Below are 12278 nucleotides of genomic sequence, written 5' to 3' on the forward strand. Positions count from 1 at the left end.
CCATAGGAGATAAGCCCAATTCTGGCTCCCCTCACCCAGTCAAGGGGTGCTTCTGCCACCAGCATACTCTCCTAGACAGTTAGAGAGGCTGTGTATAGATTTCCGGGTCCCTTGGGAGTCAAGAAAGGGGGCTCCATAGTCTGTAGATGGATCAGAAGTGACGCTTTGGTGGCAGCCATAAACTTTCTCACCGTGTCTCATAAATGATGAGTATGTCTTTTCTCCCCAGCTGGACTCTAAGCTCCTGGAGACCAGAAACGAGTTGTACTGAGTCAGTGTGGACACAGTAGATTCATTTGTTTCCACGAACCTCACTAGATGATCCACTTTTCTCCTTCCCTCAGTCTCCCATCCCTTGTCTATTGTTTATTCATGGTTTAAACCATATAAAAGTGAATTCTAAATTAATGTTGAGGATTCTAGATGGCTGATGTCTTCCCCTTGCTGAATGATTTACTCCATTTCTCTTGGAAGCTCCCACTGAAACAGAGAATCAATGAGCTTGAATAAAGGCGAGAGGGCAAAGGAAAAAAGGAAGAGGCTGGGATACGTGGCTCTGCCCCAAGAGCAAAAAGTGTGACTGCTCTTTCGAGAATAAGATTCTGTGAGAAAGACAGCAGTTCTAGTTCCCAGTGGCAGCAAGGTGGCAATGCTGCTTCTGGAGAGAGTCAGATCTTCCCAGCCTCCTTGTCTACTATGTTGATTTCGTTCTCATTTGGAAGTCAGTCTTGAATTCAAGTATAGGGACGATTTCCTTCCTGTCCAAGATGTCAACCTGTAAAACACATTGATTGAAATAAGTAACAATTTGCATTCAGGGCACATTTATTCAAGGATTCGAGTCTCTTTTCAAGCACGATCATGCCCACTCCTCAGAGATAACAAGGTACTTATCAATTATCTTCATTTTAAAGATGCCAAAACTGAGTCAGTAAAGTCAAATATCAAGTTCAGTCGAATAGAACTGAAACCCAATTCCATCCTTTTTATATATGTAATTATTATAATTATTATCATTCAAAGGCATTTCTGATGCTAACACAGCCCACGGTGCAGAATTCAGCCAGCACCTGAAATGCAGCCAGGGAGACAATGTTTAATAAAAAATAATTCTGAGACCACAGCACTCCCAGTTTTTGAAAGCCTTAAAATAAATTCCAAATTTATTCATAATGGAAATAAATCACAGAATCCAAGGTACAAAATTATTTCCACAGCTGCTCCAATAAACATCAGAAAAGACCCTGCCAACTCCTGACTATTCAGGCGACTGCTGTACAAAAGAGGAGGTTTTTTGTTGTGTGTGTGTGTGTGTGTGTGTGCGTGTGTGTGTGTGTGTGTGTGTGTGTGTTTTAAAGAGAATAACCCTTTTTGGTCCTCATGAAAAGCTAATACGCAGGCATTATCAGGTTCTAAAAAGAATATGCTCAATTTCAAGTCTTTTCCAAACCTCCTGGTTATATTTACTCATTTTCTTGATTAGCAGGTGTTTGAAGCCCTGAGAAATGTTCTCACTGCTTTAATTTTATACTCAATGACATATATACAGACATAGGGATAGAGATCAAAAGAGACAGAGAGATAGATATGTATCTTGTCTATCTCCCCAACTAGATTGTTAGGCTGTTCGTGAATCTTAACTGGAGTGAGAGTCTTCCTATATCTCCCAGGCAGATAACGACTATGGTTTACTCTGAAAGGCCTTCAAAAATGCATGTTGACTGATGACTCAGTGTAGATACCCAAACTAATTCTAAATGGTTAGAAAGGTAATGGGTGAGCTCAAGAAATCATCCAGCAGGGTTCCCTGGGTGGCTCAGTCAGCTAAGCGACTGACTCTTGATTTCAGCTCAGGTCATGATCTCATGGTTCCTGGGTCCGAGCTCCATGTCAGGCTCTGTGCTGACAGTGCAGAGCCAGCTTGGGATTCTCTCTCTCTCTCTCTCTCTTTCTCTCTCTCTCTCTCTCTCCCCCTCTTTCTCTGCCCCTGCCCCACTGAGGCTGGCTCTGTCTCTCTCAAAATAAATAAATAAAACTTTCAAAGTAGATCTAAAAATAAAAATAAATAAATAATCTTTTTTTTAAGTGCTCCTTCCTAATTCTGTGTAAAGGATACATGCTAAAGCCAAACACACTTCCAAAGGTAAGGATGGCCTGTGGTGCTCAGAGAATTCCCCAGAACTATCCAGCACCGATGAGGCTTTAAGAGCAGCAGAGACAGACAGGCCAGGCAGCAAGAGAAAGACACTGCTGTGATAAGGTGGACTAGGGACCGCATGGGCCACAGTGGTATACATTGGAGGTCCCCCCCCCATCCCAATAATTTAAAGTGATAGAATTGCAGCCATATTGGGCATCAGAGAAATCTGGGTTCAGGTACTAAATCTGTCTCTTACTGGATGGGTGTACTTGACAAGTGAACTTGATCTCTCTAATCCTTACCTTCCTCATCTGTAAAATAGGTGGGACAACAGCTTTGTTGCAAGGATTAAATATGCTAATCCACTCAAATTAATTATTGAGCATAACTGAGCATCCAATTCACATTAGTTTCTTCGCCTTTCTGATTCCTTCTCTACCAAGGCACAGTTTTTCCATAAAAGTGCAGGTTGGATAAATCACTAAATGACCCACCTCTCTTCATCACTGTGCTTCTCAACTTCTAAAACTCCACATGCTCCTCGATCATGCAAAGTTTACCTTTCAACCCCCCTGTTGAGCTTTATAGCATTGACCACCCCTCCCTAAGATTGGCTGGAAAATTAGAAAGGCAAATAGTACACAGATATTCCCCCAAATGTCTCTCTGAACCACAGAGATCGCCGTGGACGAGCCCACACGTCTGCGTGTTGAAGAGTGTGGGTATGTTGTAGGGTGAAATTTTCATTTGCTGCTCTCCAGTTACTCAGCCCCTGACATAAGAATTCAATTATTCCCAGAAGTCAGAGACAAGTCAAGTCAGCTATGTTGCTTAAAGGAGCAAGATACAACTTAAAGCGCCCAACAGAAAACTAGAGAAAGAAGAAATTGTTTGGGTGGCTAAACAATCACTGACGTTCTTGCCAGCAACCCCAGGCAGGCTCGTACCACCTGATTGTTTTCCAAGAAAAAATGCAAATAAAACATCTATTTGCTTTGCGATTTATCAGTAAGCCAACATGCCTGGTGCTTGCTAAGCCTCTGCATTGGACTATGTGGACCCAGGGAGGAAGGAAGGGACGGAGAAGGGAGAGAGGAAGTGAAACAGGTATTTTGTAGACTTCCTTTGCTGCTTATTCTGTCCGCATCCTGGCAGGAATCAGCCAGATTTGTTCAAATGTATTACCCAATTTGTGCCATCCGTTACACAAAGGGAGCCAGGGGGCCCAAGGTGTCTGCACAGGGTTAAGCAATGGCAGGAAAACATTTCCACGATGATCTGTTAGTCTGTAACAGAAAGAAGAGAGTCAGCAGTTTGTATAGCTCACCTCCAAAGAAGCCTCAATGAGAGCTCTTGGGGAGACTTTAAGAAAAAACATTTTTTTAAGGGAAAAAAAAGACGTGATACGCAAACTAATTTTAATATGTGCCAAGAAATGGAGATCTCTACAACCTACCCACCACTGTATGTCCCGGTTACCTTTTCTTATATTCTGCAATCTCATTTCCTGATAGAAGCTACATTCTTCTAAATTGGTTTGGTCCAATGCCAATCAACATGTACACACATATATAGCCATGTTCCATGAGACTAAATAAACTTTTGAGTCATAAAATCTGGGCTACAGTAGATATCAGGCATCTCAGTGTAACCTTCTAAGATTTGCAGCTTTTCTCTTTCTAACACAAGCCATTTAACACGCATAGGTCATTCTCTGGCAAAGAAAGCAGAGATCAGCAACTGCTTTATCTGAAGAACTCACAGGCATTAGTTTCCAACAAAGCTAACCTAGCGTCGGGCGCGGCCACACAACGCAGCCAGGTCTGCGCGCACACACCACACACGCACGCGCACACGCTCCAATTCCGCTCTGCCAGCCTGTGATGCTTCCTGCGGGGTCTGGGAGAAACAGACTGAACCTGATCACCCACGTTTACAATTTCTGTCCTCACAACAACCTGATTAGAACCACAGCCTTATTTTTCATTCTGTTCTCTGAGCCATCTTCCAGAAGGAAAATCCACTTGCACAAGGCCAAGTGTGAAGCAATACCTAGAAGTAGATACCGGGGCTCAACGCACGCTTTGTCTTCGACCTGAGTTAAAGGCAACAACCAGCAAGATTGGGAAACAGAGTGGCTCCCTCTCTTAGCCGTGCCTGGCTGCCATCTCTCCGTGTTCAGTGCTGAGGATACAAGACAAAACAGACAGACCCAGTCTTGCTCTCATCGAATTTACAGAGCAGTGGCAGAAACAGACCAGTCAAAAGGCAGCCTCGGGACAGCGTGATAAGGATGCCGTGATAAGGATGCCGTTGGAGTGCAGAGGGAACCGTCTATCCTGGTGATGAGAAGTTGGCCTGAGGAGGGACAGGAGAGGGAGGCCATGGTCAGGAGCGAGAGCCCAGTAGGAGCCCCAATGGTCCCTTGTGCCTGGAGTGTGTGAATTCCACAGGGATGTGCTGAGGTGTAGGGCTGCAGGGTTACCCATGGATCAGATCATGGAGGCCTTATAAGCCATGATAAAGATTTGGGGGGGTCAGAGAGGTACTTTAAGCAAGGGAGTGACATGATCAGATCTGCTACTTAGAAGGAGCACTTTGGCCGCAGTGGAGAGAGTGCCCTGGAGAGCTGGGCACAGTTAGAAGCGGGAAGGGCAGTTGCAAGCAGCTGCATTGGTCTGGGGGAGGGCCGACGGTCGCCTGGCTTACCCACCAGGCACAGAAGACCGAGACAGGTGGACAGACTCAAGAATCACTAACTATACTTCCATTAAATGTGTTTTATTAATTTTTTAGTACTTTAAAACATAATCTAAAAAGAAACCTAGAGAGAGAACGAAGAAGGTGAATCCCTACCTTCCTTCAAATAGGGGAACCTTCAGGATGCACCATGCCGGGGAAGGGAACACAAGACATTTTTGCCAAATATTCTTCAACTGTAAACTATCATTTCATAGTTTCTCTTAGAAAATCGCCATGTCTCATTCATCTTCTTCACTGGAATTCTTGGTAATTGAAAGAAATGTGGAATCCGTCATTATTTTGAACACGGACGGGTCACACAGCTCTCCCGGCCAATGGCAAACCCTTCCGTAGTCCTCTAGTGGGTACTTTGCAGAGGACCCGTACGGCTATGGTTTCGCTCCTGGCACTTGTTCACCGTTCCACTTTCTCAAAGCGAATGAGTGAGCAAATGGCAATCAATGTTCCCAATAAAAGTTTTAGGAGATAATTACAGTGATGAGAAATGTAGTCATTACAATAGTCATGCTGGGTTTGTTGTGATGCTACCAATCACACCAAGTTTTCTGATTTCATGTAAATTGCAGGTACCTTTAACTCCTGTAGGAATCTCTATTAATAGATAATATCATTATGCTAATAGCTGCTTAAAGTATAATTTCAGAATTTCAAGTGATCTAAGCCAGATATTTTAAAACACTATAATAACCTAACAGATATGAGCCAAAAAAATAATAAATCTTATCACATTTAAGGAAATTATTTTTAAAGAGAGACACCTGCATTTTGCCCGTAAAAAAAAAAAAAATAGTTATACTACTTGGAGCTAAGTGATTAAATGTTTGTGTGTTTTTTCAATTACCCAACAAAACGGAAAGTCCAAATGTTCTACTCTCTGAGCTTCAGTTTATTGCTAATCCATGAGTGTTTATACATACACACTGTAGTTATGGAATATGCATATGTATACTGCAATTTATCTATTGGTTCAACAAACATTTATTAAGCACCTACATTATGCCCAACACGATGCTAGGCACTGAGCATCCAAAAAAAGAATCGAACATACTCACAGGCCAGAAGGGGCAACTTATATTCAAATATGCATGATATTGACCTATGTTCCAAATAGAGACAGGTATAAGGCACTATAATGCTATAAAGATGCCCTTAACTCGATCATGGAGGGCCTCCCAGAGGAGGTGATTTTTAAGGCAGGTCTTAGCAGAAAAGTCAAGAGCTTTACAGACATATCCGAACAGTGGAGGACAATCCAGAAACAGAAGAAAAGACTGTTCAAGGGTACAGAGGTCCAAAAGGGAGTGATGTGATCTGGGAGTTATAAAGGCTAGAACTCAAGGCCCACTAGGGATGGGTCAGGAGAAGACTGAAAACGGCTTAATGTGCCATATGAAGGCCACTGGACAAGGGAAGAAGTATAGATAACCTTTGTCTTGCTCTTTAGAAAAAGAAAATCTGTGGGAATGCAAGCCGGTGCAGCCACTCTGGAAAACAGTATGGAGGTTCCTCAGAAAACTAAAAATAGAACTACCCTACAACCCAGCAATTGCACTACTAGGTATTTATCCAAGCGATACAGGTGTGCTGTTTTGAAGGGACACATGCACCCCCATGTTTATAGCAGCACTATCCACAATAGCCAAAGTATGGAAAGAGCCCAAATGGCCATCGATGGATGAATGAATAAATAACATGTGGTATATATATACAATGGAGTATTACTCGGCAATCAAAAAGAATGAAATCTTGCCATTTGCAACTACGTGGATGGAACTGGAGGGTATTACGCTAAGTGAAATTAGTCAGTCAGAGAAAGACAAAAATCCTATGACTTCCCTCATATGAGGACTTTAAGAGACAAACCAGATGAACATAAGGGAAGGGAAACAAAAATAATATAAAAGCAGGGAGGGGGACAAAGCATAAGAGACTCATAAATATGGAGAACAAACAGAGGGTTACTGGAGGGCTGGTGGGAGGGAGGATGGGCTAAATGGGTCAGGGGCACCAAGGAATCTACTCCTGAAATCATTGTTGCACTATATGCTAACTAATTTGGATGTAAATTTAAAAAAAAAAATTAAATTTAAAAAAAAAGAAAAAGAAAATCTATATGGCTAGGACACCATTTGTGTATTTTGTCTATTATAGTTAATGGTATAGTGACCACGTTGTCCAAATCATGACATGGGGTAGGCTACTGCAAAATAAGTTTCTTTGTCAACATTCAGGAAATTCTCTCTTCCGCCTCACCCCTTCACCTTGCTAACTCAGACTCATCCTTCAGTCTTTGACGTTCACCATCACTTCCTTAAGAAGCACTTCTTGACCACTCCAATTAAGTCAATGACCGCACATCTTTGCTTAGCCATGTTGGGAATACACTGTCACCTACATGAGGTCATGTTCAGGCTGTTGTAAAGCACCCTTGCTTCTGTTTATACACACAAATGAAAGCACACATACATACACACACATCCGGGGTTGAAAAGTCTCAATGCTTCCGAAGGGTTTGGTCAGTGTTATCTGGGAGACTCAGTTAATTATCTTGCTTAAAGTTGAATAGTAAAGAATTTATCCAATTAACTCTAGGCCCGTGGTCCTCACTTAAAATCAGGGCACAGAGGAACTCTCTTTGGAATGGTGGAAGAGGGGCTCTGGGGAGGGGAGGAGCAAAGGGGTAGCAGGAAAGACGGGGGGTAGAGGGTAGGGGCCTTAGTGGAGGGACAGTGGGAGGAAGCAAAGGGAGCCCCAGGAATGGGGGGGGGGGCATGCTCTGCAGGGGAAAGAGGTAAGAGCTACTGAGAACTGTCTCTCTGATGAGGGAGCTTCAAGTTCTACGTGTAGAAAATTCCGGAGATATCCAGTGGCCTGACAAGAGCCGCAGAAGAATTTCCTGTCTCAGTCTGGTCTTTTCAGCTCCTCCGGAAGTAGCGCCTTGTTTCATTTAACATCATGACGTTTCTGCCACCCGCATCACCCTTCAACCGTCCCACCACGACGGAAGCCTGTGGCACTTTGGCCGGGCAATTGGCAAATGCCTGAAGCCCCACTCAGTCAGAGCAGCACCGGCCATCCACATTGAGAGATTTTAATCTTTCCACATAAATCACTCCCTCCGGCTCCTTAATCATAGGTGACACTCGCAGCGCCGGCATCTCGCGCTCTGGTTTCCCTGAAAGGTCTTGCAAGCTAAGCAGGGTGAAGCTGAGTCAGTAACTGAGATGAAAGACGCAAGAACCACCCAGGAAGTGCACACAAAAGGAGTCCACAGACAGCACGTGTCTCTCTGAGCCTCTGCTTCTCATGGTCCGGAAGAGGGACTCCCCGGGTCTAAAACCCCGCTGTTTTCCGAGTGAGGAGCCGGCCCGCAACCCCCACGGCGCGCTGTGCTCACCGGTGGAAACTGGAAGGTACCCCAAAGCCAGGATCCCCCAAAGCCCCTTCAGCTTTCTATGCTCTGCGCCTGTGCTCCCAACTTCCTTTAAGAGGCACATGATCAGAGTTTTGGCGGAACCAGTCGCGATGGAACTGGCAGGAGGACTTTCAATCCCGCTGGTAAGAATTTTGGACTTAATCACGATTCCTGGGCCATAGCTGCTGGGACCGAGTCTGTGTTGCAGCACTTTATTATTCTGAGTTTAACCTTCTATAGCCCCATACTTCCTTATCTAGTAAACAGGCTTCTTGCCGATAAACTCTGATCCCTCGCATCTGATTGTGATGTTAAGATTCATGCAAGTCTGTGTATTTGCTTGATCTCCTGATATGGGACATGAGAAAGGTCTCTAAAGTGCCAATTCTGATAATAACAAGGACCCTTTCCCTCAATGCCTATTTGGAACAGGCCCTCTTCTGAGCGCTCTGTTCAGAATCACTAATTTTAGACTTCTCAACAACTCCGCAGGGAGATGAGAAATTGACGCACAGAGCCCTTAAGGAACTTCCCTGAGGTCACACAGAGGGCAATAGGCAGTGCCTGGTGGTCTGACCTCAGAGCCCATGGGCACGTCTCCACTGTTCTACCTAGACTTTGCTGTTACTAAAGTTTCTTCCTCTTTTTTTTTTTTCAAACCGATTTTTTAAAGTTTACTTATTTTGAGAGAGAGAGTGCACCCAATTGGGGGAGGGGCAGAGAGCGAGAGGGAGAAAGAGTAATCCCAAGCAGGCTCTACGCTGCCAGCAGGAACCTGACGCAGGGCTCGAACCCCCGAACCACGAGATCATTGACCTGAGCCAAAATCAAGAGTCCGACGCTCAACCAACTGAGCAAGTGGTAGTGTCCCCTAGAGTGGTTGCAGTGACGTTTGTGAGCGTAAAGCTGGTGGAGGGAGGAAGCGAAGAACACTGACACAGAAAGGAAGTAGCGAGATCCAGGATGCGGACGGCGCTCAGCACGACTTAGCTCACTCAGTCGTCTCGACCATGCTAGGCTTCCCAACCGGTTCCATTGTCAAGATGAAGTTGAGCCTTCGTGCCCGAGGTCAGGCAGTGACTAATGCATGGGCGTATAGCCAGGCAGCCTGATCCAGAAGCTGAGCTCCTAGTCACTAGGCCCCTGCCTTCACTCCACCGCCCACCCCCTCACCCCCAGGGGGGATCAACAGAGGGTAGAAAGACTCCCCAGCCAAGAAATGCCAGAGGTAACTGCAGAAGCAGGCCTCGGAAGCCGCAGGGAGGGGGTGGTGAGCACAAAAGTAGGGTCAGTCTCTGATGGGAAGACTGGAGCTTTTTTTCCCTCTGAGATAACAGGGCTGAAGTAAAGAAGGAGTGAGCACACAGGGCATCCTAGCAGGGAAGGAGAGGCTAGATCATGTCACATTGGTCTCATTTTCTCAGCGAATTGGAGCAAGGATCTTCTGCCGAGGTCTGTCATCCTAGAGGGGTTGGTGGGAACTGCAGCCTAAGAGCCTGGCACCTGGGGACAGCAGTTGTACTGGCCCCCTGCCGATGAATGCAAGCAGAGCTCAGCAGCTCTGGGACCTCTTTCTGAGCTTACGGTGTCCTTGTATGAAACCATTCGCCCTGATGTTGTGATTTTCTCCTGCGATGTCCAGGAGTGGAATGAAAGAAAAGGACTGTGGTCTTTTCCTCGGTCTGGGGGGCTACTCATAAACTCATGAACGCCCAGACTGTTAACATTACCCAATTTCTTCTAAGAAGCAGAAGTTTGAGGGCTCGTAATCCCCACAGTGAAAGAGCAAGGCACCCTGAACCCAAGTATCGCCTGGTGGCTAATGGCATACACACCGGCCTCAAACTTGACTTCACCTCCCATTGGTGCTCTGGGTCGCTGGTGACCTCGGGGAACTCACTTAGCCTCTCTCTGCCTCCTTTTTTGAATCTGTAAAATGGGAGTATTATGGAGCTTACTTTGTAAGGCTGTTGTAAGGATTCAGTAATACATACAAAGCACTTAGGACAGTGTCTAAGACATAATAAGTGGTCGATAAATGTTCATTTTTATTAAGACTCAAACAAGGTCTTTACTGATGGTTCCAGTTGCTCAGTGTCCTCACTGATCAGCATTCATTACCAGAAGCACGGCATCTCGTGCATGTATGTGTATGCGCTAAATCACGCGAGAGACTGGAATCTCCCAGCCATCGGCAGTGTCTTTAAATTGTCCCGCTGTGCTGACTAGTTCTTGTTTTCAAATATGAGCAAAGCGGTGGCATAATGGGCCATGAGTTTGCTCCTAGGGAAAGTAGCCAACTGTTCCCTATTTAATGCCAATAAGACCTTGACCTTTCCTGCTTTCTGTGTCAGCCTTCCTCTCATAAAGCAAACCCAGACCACAAGTCTAGCCAGAGAGTCGATATTAAATTAAACTTAGAATTTTAAAAACATTGCCCCGGTCTTTCTCAACAATGACAATCCTTTTGAAGCATGAGCCTTTCCGTGTGGGCTCTCGAAGAGTTGCAGAATGGAGCTAGTGGTATTAATCCTTCTTCCAAATCTCTGTAGTCTATTGAGCGTCACTTCTTTTTATATTCTCTCAGGTGTGAGTGATACTGATCGCCTGGATGTGGGTTCTTATTCTGCCTAACAAAGAGATTTTCTTGAAAATGCGATCAGAATACAGATGCCTCATGCACTTAGACGGGTTAAATGGCTACATTCTAAACTTCCTAAGAATTTCTTTTGCAGGAAAGAGAAATGGTTTTTCTCCTTTTCTGGAAACTGGAAGTAATCAAATACAGAAGCTTAAGAAGCTTAATGACTAAGAATATCCATGGCATCTCTTTCTCCGAATTCTGACGTTGACTTGTGGTCTTTCAGCCATGTCCCTCATTATTGCACATGTTCATCTATTCTTCCCCATTTGGGCAGGAGATAATATCTTTTGCTTTTCCCACCGTTCCTAGCAAGGTCTTACAAGCAGAGAAGTGACCCAATGAAAACTTCTCAATTGACCCAAAAGACTTTTTGTTGAACTAATCCATGTAGAACAGGGGACCAGGCAGGTAGCTGAATAATGAAGCCAGCTGGGTGGGAGACAGTTAAGAGGAGTAAAAACTGAGGTCATATGGAAAATGGATGTCCCGTCTGAGTGGATAGCTGAACTCCACCCGGGCTCACTGTTGCCACCAACGTAGGCCCTGTGTTGCTGAATGTTCCCATTTTTTTTATTGAAAAAAAATTTTTTTAGTGTTCATGTATTTTTGAGACAGAAAGAGAGAGAGGCAGAGAGAGAGAAGACAGAGCGAAAAAGAAGGAGTGGGGGAGGGGCAAAGAGAGAGGGAGACACAGAATCCAAAGCAGGCTCCAGGCTCCAAGCTGTCAGCACAGAGCCCGATGCGGGTCTCGAACTCATGAACCGTGAGATCATGACCTGAGACGAAGTCAGATGCTTAACTGACTGAGCCACCCGGGCGCCTCTAAACGTTCCAGTTTTTAGTGGAAGATAGATCTTTAATGTGAAATCTCCCAGGGTTTATGTGCTGGCCACCAATTTTTAAAAAATTACAATTTTAATACAGTACAGGCCCAATAATAACACATCTGTGGCCCAGGTTCAGCCCAGGCCTAACAGTCTGCAATATCTTAGTTAAAGGAAATTGCTGAGAAATTACGATGAATAATTCAGACTCCCCTTTGTCTCTCCCTTACACCAGACCAACCTTCAAGCAGCTGTGTGGCTGCAGCCTGCAGTCCTATTCCCTGTCTCGTACTACTGCCAGTCACAGCTGCGCTGGCTGTCCTAGCCAGACTCAGCCCTAAGTCAGCATGGAATGACACAAACCACGCATTCGCACAGCCCGCTGAGCCCTTGGATGGTGTCATACAAAAACCGAAATGATGGTAATTGGTAGAGAAGATGTCCAGGTTAAGTGTTGTGACAAACCTTTTTAAAGGCCTGAATGATTCCGTG

At 44.9% G+C, this 12278-nt stretch overlaps 1 long non-coding RNA gene across 1 annotated transcript; it reads left to right on the forward strand.

The window, feature by feature from the left end:
* Nucleotides 1-7954: 7954 nt before the first annotated feature.
* Nucleotides 7955-11123, forward strand: LOC121030298 (uncharacterized). Its single transcript, XR_005790161.1, has 2 exons — nt 7955-8461; nt 11054-11123. It is a non-coding gene; the product is annotated as an uncharacterized LOC121030298 (long non-coding RNA).
* Nucleotides 11124-12278: the final 1155 nt, after the last annotated feature.

This window comes from Herpailurus yagouaroundi, unplaced genomic scaffold (genome assembly GCF_014898765.1).
Source record: "Herpailurus yagouaroundi ecotype Mexico unplaced genomic scaffold, PumYag 140, whole genome shotgun sequence".
Lineage (NCBI taxonomy): Eukaryota > Metazoa > Chordata > Mammalia > Carnivora > Felidae > Herpailurus > Herpailurus yagouaroundi.